Below are 13,742 nucleotides of genomic sequence, written 5' to 3' on the forward strand. Positions count from 1 at the left end.
CAGCAATTCTTTCGCCCCAGATACAAAAAAAATTATGTATTTTACAATAAATAAAACTTAAAAAGCTTTCAAAATTTCAATGACAAAATAATGTAGATTTTTATGAACATATATTCCTATGTACTTATATGTATGTGAAAAAGCTTTCCAAAAAATTTTTTTTAAGTAACTTATAGTAAAAATTTTGAAGGTTGGGGCTTTTTTAAAATCCCACTTTGTCATATGCACACATATATAGTATATCAAACGTCCTTTTTTTATATACTTTATTCTTTTTGTTTAACATACTTCAAGGAGCAAAATCACCAATAATGAAAACTGTTTTTTTCCACACACTGTATTTAATAACAAAATATCACTTTAAATATAATGTAGTCGTAAGTAGTAGAAATTTATCATATGGAAAGTCAAAGAAATATATATTTGTGTATATATAAGCATATAAGCATACATACCTATTACACCGTAGCGCATATTCAACACCATTCTGTTTTTTACATGTATTGTCAATAGGAGAAATGTTTTTTCCAATTATTATTGTGTATGTTAATATAATAGTGTATAACTATATAAATATTTTTACGGTACTTTAACTATGCCTTTATTACATTTGAATTTCTGATTGATTTCAATATAGTTTTCGAAAAGATTAGAAAATATGAGAAAATAGTTTTTTAGAAGTTGAATAATTAGGATTTTAATTTTTTTTAAATTTAATCACAGCAAGAAAGAAAATAATAATTTGAAATAACGAGACACTTAACGTGTTCACACTATGCAATGTGTTGTATACTTTTAACCTCATTTTAAACCTTCTGACGTTATAAACTCAAAATGAGAGAAAAAACTTTTTCAGAAAGGGAATGTGAAATAAAGTTTCAACACGTTAAATAGTTTAAAGCAGCGTTATAGTTAAGAAATACTTTACATAAGAGGTACCTACTATTCAAGAGAATATTTTGTTATAAAAATTCATTTAATTTTATTTTAAATTCAAAGTACCTTCATGTATTACTGCGATAGTTATTGGAATGTTATATATTCATATATTGGAATATTATATATTAAAATTAAATTGATTTAGAGGTTATCATATTAATATATAATTATAGGCAGAAATAAAAAATTTTTTTTGTTATAGAGCCTTTATTTTTTGTTATAGAGATAGAGTCATCTACAAACAATTTTTATGATCTGCTTTACATACGTATTAATGTAGGTGTATAGAAAATATTCTTGTATTTACAAAAAAAACCTCTTCAAAGTGGAAATAAAACATTTAAAATTTTTCGTTTTTAGAGAGCAAGAAATATGTGTATGTATGTTGATAAACTAGAAATAAACAGGTATACCAACATATTAACTTGACAAATTCCTGTCTTGCGCACAAAACGGTCTTAAAGTTTTTTCCTCAGCTTTTCGTAAGTTTTTGTTCTGTGTTTTACTATACCTAACATACTATTGTTATTCTGTTAAAAGAGTTGGAAGTATATCAGGAACATAGACTCAATATACATATTAGTTGTTTGTTACACATGTGTGTATGTGTCACTATTATTTTACACATGCAGAGTATATGTAATATACTCTGTTTCTCTTAATCATTTTATTATCAACTTTATCAATTAAATAAAGGTAGACTATGTGTTTGAAATTCTATACAATTTTTTTATTGTGAACGGAGAAAAGGATTTTTCTTAAACATTTTTTTACTCTAAACATTGTATAATTGATTTGGAGAAAGAAAAAATTGCTAAATTAATTTTAGTTTGAATGAATTCTCAGAATTTACTTTGTTATTTCAAAATTCTACAACATATTGTATTTTTACAAGTAGTAATGTATATATACATAATTTGAAAAACTCGCAAGAATGAATGAATGTTGAATACACATGTGTAAATTTCATTAAAAAAATTAAAATTATGTAGCTTTTGCAAATTGTGCCTTACTTTTAACAATTTTTTGACTTTAGGAAAATTTATTTGAAAAAACGAGGTATGTACATTTGCAGCTATATACATATAATTTTTTTGTAAACAAAGAAAGTTCAAACAAAGAAAAAGTTTTGTTTTAATTACATTCTATTAAAGAGGTGGTGACGTTTAGTTTCATATTGTAGCCATCCCTTGTAAGTTTTCAATATTATAAGGACCCTTCCAGTTAGTTTGGAAAAGTCAAATTCTAATATTATATGCTGTAGAGCGCTTCAAGTACCATAATATGCTGCTGGATTATATTAGATTTTTTTTTGTTTTCCCTTCGAGACCTAAGACTTCGTTGTGCCACTTTTTACAAAAGCGTCAGAACAAAATCTTCAAGACTTATTCTATAATAAGCCGCACGATTTTAGAAAGTATATGCGTTGGATTTAATAACAACGACACCGCATATTACCATCTCTCAAATATTGTACCAGATTTGACAAGACTGATACATTATTTAAGAAATGGTTATATGCGATATTAACACGCAAAACAAGTAGGATATTTATGTAGTTACTTACCCTTATTTGAACGTGAAACTCAAAAGTATTTGAATACTTTTGCCAATGGGGTTTTTTAATTTAAACTTTCATCGAAATACCTCTTAAGACATGTCTGTCTCTTATGACGTGTCTAAATTAATCGTTTATTTGGCTTATATGAAGTGTTTTGCGAATGTTATTTATATCCAGTCGTTATCATAACATTTATAGCGTTTACGAATTATTACAATTCTTTACTACTGCATTATACATTCCTACAACACCTGATCGAAAGCCACGCTCTTGATGAACTTGAGCACCTTGTGATGCTAGAAAAATCACAATTCCAGTGTGTTTCTGTTATAATTTTTCTTGTAAAACTACAATATTTTATTTAAATTTGCTTTAACCATTAAATCAATTTATTATAAATCATAAGAATCTATTTTAACCTATTTTTATCTTTAAACCTATTTTGACTAAATCCTTTAATATGTAATATGTTCATAAATTTTGAACATACATAAATTGTATACATATATTATTCTCTTATATACTTATTCAGAATTTCTATTGCCACAAAACAAGTCCTAGCTACAGATAAATTTACAAAATATAGGTGTAAGTGCATAATATTTTATGTAACATACATACAATAATGAAGTTCGATACGTACATATGGTTATGAATAAGATATTTTTAGTCATTATGATATAATAGTTATTATGAGCCGAAAATGAGAAGCTATTTTTTAGCTAAATAATGTACTAAGAATTTATTTTCTTTGTTACATTCTAAATATTTAATAATACACATACATAGATACGTATGTATGCTTGTATTTTAATGGTAAACTAAAGAATAAATTTTATTTTTCCAAATAAATGTTTCCTTGTAAAAATACGAGTATAACAATTATTCCGGCAAATAAAACAAATTTAAAGAAGTATAGTGTGGAAACATGCGGGGAAACTAACTTATATAAGTTATACATTTTGTACTAACACATTGATATTACTGTTATAAATTATAGAGAAATTAATGTAAGAACATAATGTATGTATAAACTTTTTTTTTAATACTACAATTATGTACATGGTCATCTATATACTCGTATGTATATAAATATTTTTGTGTTTGAAATTGTATACTAGTATGTATGAAAGATAAAATGAACGAAATAATTTCACCTCTAACTGAATAAGGAAATCATTGGAGAGAAATTAGTTGATATCGGACGTCTATTGTGGAAATACAATAAAAAAATTGTAACGGAATATTTCGCTTTCCTTATTTTAATTTCTATATTGTTTTCTACCTTTGTTTTAAATTTTTAATCTAAACCTAAGAAACTAAATATGTATAATAATTAAGGTGCCAAACCGTTCACTAATGAAGGCCCTATTTTTTTATAATTTTAACATATATAAATATGCTTGCATAATATATAATGTAATTGAAGTGTACAAACTCAAATATTTCAATTGTGCTTTGTAAAAAAACAAATTTTGAAAATGTACATAATATGTACATACATATGTAAATACATATGTAGACCTATTTAATATAGTTGAATATTATAAAAGAATATTATAAATAAGTTCTTATAGTGGTTATAAAATAAATTAGTAAATAATATACACAATGGAACTTTTGCAAGAGAGTACATTTAATTATTTTTTGAAATACTAAAATATTATATTTAAAAAAAATGGAAAATACAATTTAATGTCAATATTGTGGAAAAGGTTGTCATATTTTTCATAATCTGTTTTGCCATTATTTTGCTGATTTCTCAATATATTATAGTTTTGAATGTGTGCAATAAAATAATTTATTTGTGTTAAGCAATAGGTATATTTTTCCCTTATATTTATTTCTTACTTGTTTTCATTCATATTGTATAACATTATTTAATATTTTATATATTGATATAAATGTGTGTATGTACATAACATAATATCTAATTTTTTCTTTTCATTCTTTCAAATTTTCTACTTAATTTGCGAAGTATTTTTTTTCCAATTCTGCTGTGAACAAAAATATTTATGTACCTATGTTGCTAAAATCAAAAATTTGAACATAAATTTTTTAAACTTGATAGGTATTTATTTTTAAAAAAATCATAGGTAATTGCAATTATTATATTATTTAATTTTGTGTACCTTGAATTTATTGAAAAAAAAACAATTAAATGAATTTAGAAAAATATTTTCATTGTGTAATTGAATTACGTGTCATTTTATTTGAGAAGAAATAAATTGAAAATTTGTTGTTTTTGTGTCTTCTTCATATTAGCAATGTACATATGTACATACTTGGATATTTGGCAAGGCAAATTCAGTATATTCATTACATTTATAATAAATTGGAATAATATAGTTTAGGAATTAGTTACAAATTTGTTTTGAATTTTATAAAAAAGCTATAGCTTTAATTTTGCACTTATGTATGTGTTATGCATGAGTGTGTTTATATGGGGGCACAAAAATATTTTTGTTAACTTACAATTTATTTAAAGAACTTAAGTCGATATTATTTTGTTTTTAGAACTTTTTTGATAAAGGAATATCAAAATTTTTTGAAATATTTAAAAACGGTATAATGCTGTTTTTCACACATAGTATATTATATATACATTCGTTCACTAATAAAATATTCAAAAATTTGTATGGATATATTCAATTTTTATGAATACGTCTAGCGTATCCTATATATTCTAGCTATCGTTTTTTATTATAAATATGAATGTACATACATGTACATATGTGCGTATGACTATATCAAGTTTAAATATTAAAAAAATATTTTCTTCAATGAAATTATACATGATTGTATACATAACATGTTTTTATAAATGTGTTACAAATATGTCATTTCAGTTATTGCTGAAAAGTTTCTCATATATAAAGTACCTAGAACGTTTTTTCAGTTATTTTGGCGTATTTGCTAAAAAATTTTTTAAATAGTACACATTTATAATCAGATCATATGCCATTACAATATTCATTATTTTAATATAAAAAAATTACATACATATTTGTTTATACATATGTATGTATGTATGTACTTAGGCAAATGTATAATGAAAGTATTTGTATATACAAAAATTGTCATAATTTCACAATGACTTTGCATTTTACCAGAAAACTTTTCAAAAACTTTTCGAAAAAAAAATATCAGTATTGATTGTTTTTATATATCTATGTACATATATGTATAAGGTCAAATTATTTTTTTTACTTCAAACAATAAAAAAACAATATAATATTCTTGAATTATAGAAATATAAATGTATATCTATACTATGTACAGAATATGTATAAATAAATGTGCATAGATTTTGAATCCTGGATTGAATATTTTCATTTTGTTAAAAAATTTGAATTTTCTTAAAAAGTTAAAAACTTTTTAGAGTGACTGTACTTACATATTTTTATTGAAATTATTGATTTATGATGCTTTTTAACCATAATTTTTTTATATTTCACAATTTCTAATTATTGTAAGTTATAATAGACAATAAGTATGTATCTTCGTGCATAAATACATATATGTATATATATATGTACAGACATTGTGTATATTACCATGCAAATAACGGCAATAGTGTATTTTGCCGTATTATTAGTTTGCATTATTAGTAAGGGTTTTTTTGTGAAAGTTAAGAGAAAACAGAAGATTTATTAAAACTAAATTAGAACATTTAAAAAGTAAAGTTCAATATACAAAATTTTCTTTAGCTACCAGTAACCATGGTTTTTGTTATTTTTTTATTATAAAGTTACATATGTTATAATTAGTGCTTTTAATGATCTTTTTTTTTAGCTAATAAAAAGTTTTTTCGTGTTATTATTTTTGCTACTGAGATTTGCAAAAATATACCTATGTACATGTGTGCATGATAAACGATTTAAATTCATAAAAGTTAATTAAACCATGAATAAAATATAGGCAAATAAAATAGAAAAATATTTGTAGCCGCTAACTATATAAGCGTTTTAAAATATTTTAGTATTAAAGCTCAAAGTGATACGCGCATTTATTCAAATATATTTTCAGTTATAAAAAAATTTAATTTAATAAAAAGGAATTATTCAACTTTGAATATTTTGTGATAAAAGTAATAATAAAACATATTAGTTATATATTTAAAAATTAGTATTACGGTAAAAATAATAATTATTTATGAATAAAGTCAAATATTATACAAGTTGATTATTCAATAAGGCAAATAAAATTTCCAAAATAGTCTAAATCTAATAAAAATGTTTAATAATACATTTGAAGAGCTTATAAAAAATGATTTATTATGAAATATAAAAAGTTCAAACAAAAATCAAAAATTAAAGTAAAAACTGAACAAAAAATTATCTAGAAATTCTTTTCTTGTATGTGCATATTTAAAAATAATTTAAAATAATAAATTAAAATCTGTAATATAAAGGCCTGACTTTGGATTTTAATTTCAAACAGAGTTTAAGGTATGTTTTATAAAATATAATTTTTATATATGTACATTATATTTTCTTTATGAACTTTTTATTTGAATAATACTTTTATGGTTTAAAACTCTTATGGTTTTTTATTGGCCTTTATTTTTAATATACATACACATTATAATTTATTGTGTATCATAAACGTAATCACTTGCCTTTTTTTATTCTGATCACAATTCATTACTCGTACATGTCCATAGTTATTTTATTAACTTTTAATTCAAAAAAATTACACGATAAAATTACAGAATTCAATTTATGTTATCGTACCCAATATATACATAATATGTATTTCATTTTGATTAATAATGATGTGAAATATTGATCACAAATACCTTAAGCAACATACTAACTATATTATAATAATATATCATTATGCAGTATGTGTTACAAACTACATATTTAATTGTATATAACATATAATATTGTGTTAGGTAATGCAAAATCAAAAATCAGCTTAGCTAATTATTCATTAACAAATTATAGCAATTAAAAATAGTTTAACATAATTTTATATACCTTACACCACATTTAATAAATAAATGTTAATAAGCAAAAGCTTTCCTATTTTATATGTACTGTATATATACAAAAATTAATATAACGATTAAAAAAATATGATCATGTTAAAATAATTTGATGAATATTATCTTGCGTACGTAAAAATTAAAGAGCTAGTGTTTCTTACAAAATGTATTTTTATTATTTATTATATATATATATATATAGATGTATATATATATATATATATATATAGATGTATATATATATATATACATAAACACATATAATATAATGCGTTTCTCACCTGTGCTTTAATGTATTACTATAATATGCTTCGTAAAAGGATTTATTCTTAAAGTTAAAATGTGATTTTCATTTAATGGCTTTTTTATATTCATTTAATTTTACTAAACTATAAGAAATCATAAACTATAAGAAATCATTTTATTTGTTATACGTACTAATATAATTAAACTATAATGTTTAATATAATTTTTAAAAATTTTAAAACTTTTTATCGAAATTTTCTAATTTAAAATTTTGATAAAAAATTGACATTTGGTTTCATTGCATATTTTTAGGGAAGATATTAATACGAAATAATGTGGAAAAAATATTTGTGTAAGCGATTGCATATGCATATAATTTGTGAATTGCATATGCAGACTAATTTGTAAAAGCTGTTCTAGATTAAGTTTTTTATTAAAAAACATTTACTGCTGCCTTTTTTTTGGAAGCTTTAAAATTGAAAAAATAAGAAGGATATGTATTGACAAAGCTGTTATAATAAATAATCTATTTTTGTTATAACGTTCCGATATCCGAAGAAGGAATGAATAAAGGAAACAGTATAGTCTATATCAAAGGTTCTCAAGTTTTTTCCCTCGTAGATTGATAAATTTTTGATTGACCTACTTTCTTTGATAGATTTAAATCTCTAACAGTATAGCAAGGAACACCTATGATGCGAGAAACTTGAATAAGAAACTTATTTAACTAAACTCATATTTTTTTGTACACCCCTAGCTGATCTTCTTGGACCCCAGGGGGTCTATATATACCACTTTGGGAATCACTGGTCTATATAAACTTTAATACTGGTGCATAGGTTGATGTTATATAGACTTGAGAGTTTTGCATTTAGAACGTATTATACGATTCGAGTGGTGTTCTTGTAAGCTGACGATTGTGTTTTGCTTCAGAGCAAAAGTGCACTAGTATATTTGGGTTCGCCTTCACGTATTAATTGAGCCTAAAGCATTATACATTATATAGCTTTAAGAAATGGACAAGTCGCGAGTGTTTATAAAAAATTTTGAATTTTTTTACCCCAATAATTTTAAGTGAAATTTTTCAAAACATAAATGCTTGTCATTTCGATATACAAGGGGTGTGTTGTTAGGTTATGCGTTATTCTGTTCAGCGTTTTCAAAAAGCCTTTTCGAAAAATGGATAGTATGGTATTTGGTCTTGAATCTTAAAAATTGTAGAGATTTGACAACCAATTCAAAAAAATTTTACCCGTTTATTTGACATTATAATTTATGCCCTAAACGATGGTACATGTATGTTAAAACACATATTACTGAACTACCCTATATAGAATTTATTCAAAAAACAGTACTAAGAAATACATTTATGCTTTTTCAAACGCTTAGTGGCGCATGACGTAATTGAAACGATCGATTAACGCGATAAACGCCGAGTAATACAACTGATAACTTTTTAATTCGGTTATGAGTTTGAGTTTGGGGACTTTGACAATTCCAAAAGCTTTTGTCGTTACACAATTATATGAATTTAAAAAAAAATACATTTATAGGTCAAAAATTTGAGTAAGTTTTGTTATCATTAAACAATGACGGATAAATTAGTAACAGACAACAACAAAACTTTTTCACTACTAACACTTTTGTGAGTAATGAACAAATTTTGTTGTGTCAATTTTGTTGGAAATGTGTGAATTCTGCTTTTTACCAGAAAATGTTTATAATAAATCAGAATATAAATACACAAAATACCTCTTGAATCTTAAATTTCTTTTATTTTAATTTTTAAAAACACTTAGAAACATTTCTCAAGGCAAAAAAATACATAACTGTATTAAAAAAAGGCAACTAATGGATACTTATTAGAAATTAAAAAAAAGAAAACAATAAAAACTCGTACAAGGTTTAAAATTATGCGAGCACTTGCATTATATTTAGAAACACTTCTATTTGTACAGAAATCGTCGTATATGTAAAAAGTATAAGTATGTGTGTATATAGATATTATGTATTATATACCGAATTTTTAATGCAAACGTAATTGACAATTATATTATACCCAATTTGTACATATATGTATATTAAAACAATGTTTAATTTAACTATATCTTGAATATTCGTGTGTATTCTATTGAATCAAACATTGTACATGTTACATTGTGTTTCACAAGTAAAAAACTCTGTAACAATCAAAGTTAATAAGTTGAAATTTTGTTCTTATAAATCTGCAATTTTATTTTCAAGTAATATTGCAACTAGAAATGTTTAGGACTTGAGGAAAAAAACAAAGCAAATAAACTTTTGCACAAATCTTATTCCAAGATTAACAAAATTGTTCTTAGTTATAAATAGTTAGCGAATTTTAAATTAAATTAATTGATAATCATTATATGGGTATTAAAAGCTATTATAAATAAGTGTTATTTCTAAGTTTGTTTGAATAATTTATCGATATAGTTTTTATATAGTGTAATAATAATTTTGTAATTTTTTCAAAGTACTCTTATCTGCTTAAGGTAAACATGTACAAACAAGATGTCTTGTCTTACCTTTTGAACAGGCCCATATGAGTAGACACACTTTTTGTAAATATGCAATGTTCACAGCTCAACAGGCTTCTAGATATAGACTTAAAATCAATCCCCAACTGTTTTTTTTTTAATTTTCTGAAATTTAAGGTAAATTTAAGGTATCTCTGAAGCAAATATACGTTTTACAAATATGTTTCGGCAAACTCAGAATAAGAATGAATATTTTTGTTAGCTATAATCTTTTCAAACTTCGAAATTTTATGAATTTAATTGTCTTCGAAATAACTTTTCATTGTTATAAAATGCTAATTGTCTATGTTACCTAACATTGCAGCTTTCTTGAATTGTGGTCGCTATAATCAGATCTTTAAAGTGGTATACCTATCATAATTTTACCTCCTATATTTTGAGAGTTATCAAGAAGAATATAGTACTGTAAATACTTACAGGTTTTTTCTCTGCATATTCTGATGACTTAAGAAAATGTACAACAACCTTTCCAAATGGTATCATTTTCCTGTTATGAAAATGTTCGAGCTATCATGTAAGTTCCTTCCGTTTTTGCAAAGATTAAGGACTGGAAGTGAGACAAGCAGCATCTTTTATCGATTTGTCATTCCTAGATATTTTGCTGTGCTTTGAAGTGATACTTTAGCACTATTAAAATTTAACGGTATGGTGGGTTTACTAAATTTTTGTTTGTGAAATTCACATGCATAGACTTACCTTCATTTAGCATTATCCTCCATATAATTGTCCATTTACTTAATCACTATAGCTTCCTGTAATTTTTTGTCGATTCTTCAACATTAGGACCCGCTGTCAATATTGCCGTACCGTCGGCAATAATGTAGCCAATGTTACATCGAAATTAGTTTGCATTTGTCATGTTTTCGTACGAATATAAGTAAGAGGATGAATAAGTCCAGACTGTATAATAGCATTGATTTTGTTTCATTTATTTTTAGTTTATGTGAGGCTTTCTGTTAATTCGCCGTGCAGGAGTTGTATACATTGGGTAATCAAAGTATATTATTTAACAAGTAGTCCTTCCAAGCCGTTTTCATTTGGTTGCCACTTCCAGTACTCTGAAAAAATTCCATTTTTATTAAGAAATAGATGCCAATAAGCATTGTGTCGGCAAAAAAGAAAAAAAAATAGTGTGTATCAAAAACAGCGAAATGAAATAAAATTACATAAGTTAGGTAAATTTTTTTTTATTTTAATAAAAACAAAATTTATTTTTCATAATATGTTTTTTTTCATTTTATAAAAAGGTAGAAACATTCGAATGTGTGAAAGCATAAGATATGAGTTTAAAATTTCATGTGTTGTTATATTGTACATATGTTATATATATATAAGTGTAGGTACCTTGAACAGTAAATACACAGAATGTTCATGTTAGGTAGAGATAAAAAATTAAAGCAATTTATAAAGAAAAACATGTGAATTCATATTGATTCATACTTTTATGAAATATAATTATTACCGACACTTGTGTATGCATATTCATAGAAAATATGTGTTTTAAATTTATAGAGACAAGGTTGAAATAAAAATAAAAAATTCACAATTTATATTTATTCCGTTAATTGAGAATTACTAATCACAAATTTAAAATTTCTTTTAATATTATTTGTCTTTTTATAATTTATATAAAAATTTCTTTTAAATTTATTTGTCTATATATAAGTTTTTAAAATTATATTATATGTATAAATTATAATTACTTTATTTTTTAACATTGAAATTTTTTTTAAACTTGCTGGTCTCTTATAATATGCCATTTTTGCTACTTTGTACTGGAATAAATTATAGAAGTGGTTTTGTGCGCCTTTAAAATGCTTAATATGTTTCCCTATACTTCATATACACTTTATATTGCGTACACTTTCCCTCTCTCAATAATCTATGCGTGTATAAAAATGAAAATAAGAAGGTATACTGTTTTTTATAGAAATATTAATAAGTGAAGGCATTAGTGCGATGTAAACGCAGAATTTAACTACTTATTGAATTGATATACTCTGATATTACTTTGATTTCGCCTCCTTACCACCTATAAATTATGACAATTTTACTTATAGTATGATAGTCAGGTTAAATGATTAAGTAACGTGTATTTTGCTATATTAAATGCTTGTACTTGGCAACCGTTTGATATATATAATAAAGATCTCTTGTATTAAGTACGTATAATTTTTTTTTAATCCTACTTTGTTCCTGGGAGAGAGGCATAGGACTGCTGCATAATATTGTATATAACCATGAATCAGCTTCTTACGTCATTGCGTTACTAGGTAGGTGATGAACCTACCGTAGTTTTTTCTTTATATTTAATATTTAAGCTTATTGATATTTATTGTTTTATTTTACTGGTTGCTTTTATGGATATTATTGAAATTTGAGCAATATTAGTTAATATTGATTTTTATTTTTTTTTATGTATAATGTGTATAAAACTATATATAATATTGAATATAATTTTTTTATAGTGACCTGACTGGGATTTGAACGCGAGACCCTTCAGTTAAAAGACGAGTGCAATGAGAGCTGCATCATTGTTCGTAATACAAGACCATGACAATACTGGCTTGAAGCACACCCGCTCCAATTTCAATCAAAATCAGATTTCCTTGATAAAAAAAGTATCAAACCCTTAAGCTTAAAAAACAAGTCTTCGTGGCATACTTTGTAAAACGGCTGGGTCCAAAAATATTGTTCAACATGTGTATAAGCCTTTCTTCTATAGCTTTTTCTACAATATTTGTTGTTCTGTGCATTTGGTCAATTGTTGCGTGCTTCGTTTTAAAAAGAAATTGATGACGTGGAATCAATTTGTTATTTTCTATTATCGGCATCAGCCTTGTTATCAACAATTGTTCAAAATGTTTTGATGTTATTGGTAGCAGAGATACTCGTATATTGGCCTAAGGTTTCTCTATTATAACATTTTCTGTACTTTCTATAGCGGAAGTTGTTATAATAGAAGCGTATGTATAGCTATATTTCATTTTGTATTACTGAAATTTATTCAATCTAAGTACCTAATTATTTATAAATATTATATTTCAAAATTACTTTTATTGTATATACAGGCACATTGAAGACACAACCATTTAAAGAGATTAGTAGAATTAAATTAAAAAACTTCCATATTATTTACATACATATACATGTTATACATGTTATGCATGTTATATATTACAGTATTTAAAATTGTATTATTGTATACTCTAAATCTAAAATATATGATTATACGTAAGTTATAACGTTTATGAATTTTTTTTACTGGAACTTTAAAGCAAATCCTCTTGTATTAAAAATTAGTAGCGTTCCTCAGTATAAAACGTGTAAAACATTTTGAGAATCAAGGCTACACGATTTGAAATTCAAATGATAATTAATGCTATGTGACAAATGTCAAAATAGTTAGCAAACAGTTTAAAAGTGAAAAAGTAGCTACTTA

General features: G+C 24.5%; 1 protein-coding gene across 18 annotated transcripts in view; it reads left to right on the forward strand.

Annotated features, from left to right (window-relative positions):
- LOC129616220 (uncharacterized) overlaps positions 1-13,742 on the forward strand; it is a 90,373-nt gene that overhangs the window by 21,159 nt on the left and 55,472 nt on the right. The gene's annotated exons all lie outside the window — the stretch shown is intronic.

This window comes from Condylostylus longicornis, unplaced genomic scaffold (genome assembly GCF_029603195.1).
Source record: "Condylostylus longicornis isolate FDR11 unplaced genomic scaffold, ASM2960319v2 ptg000163l, whole genome shotgun sequence".
Classification (NCBI taxonomy): Eukaryota; Metazoa; Arthropoda; class Insecta; order Diptera; family Dolichopodidae; genus Condylostylus; species Condylostylus longicornis.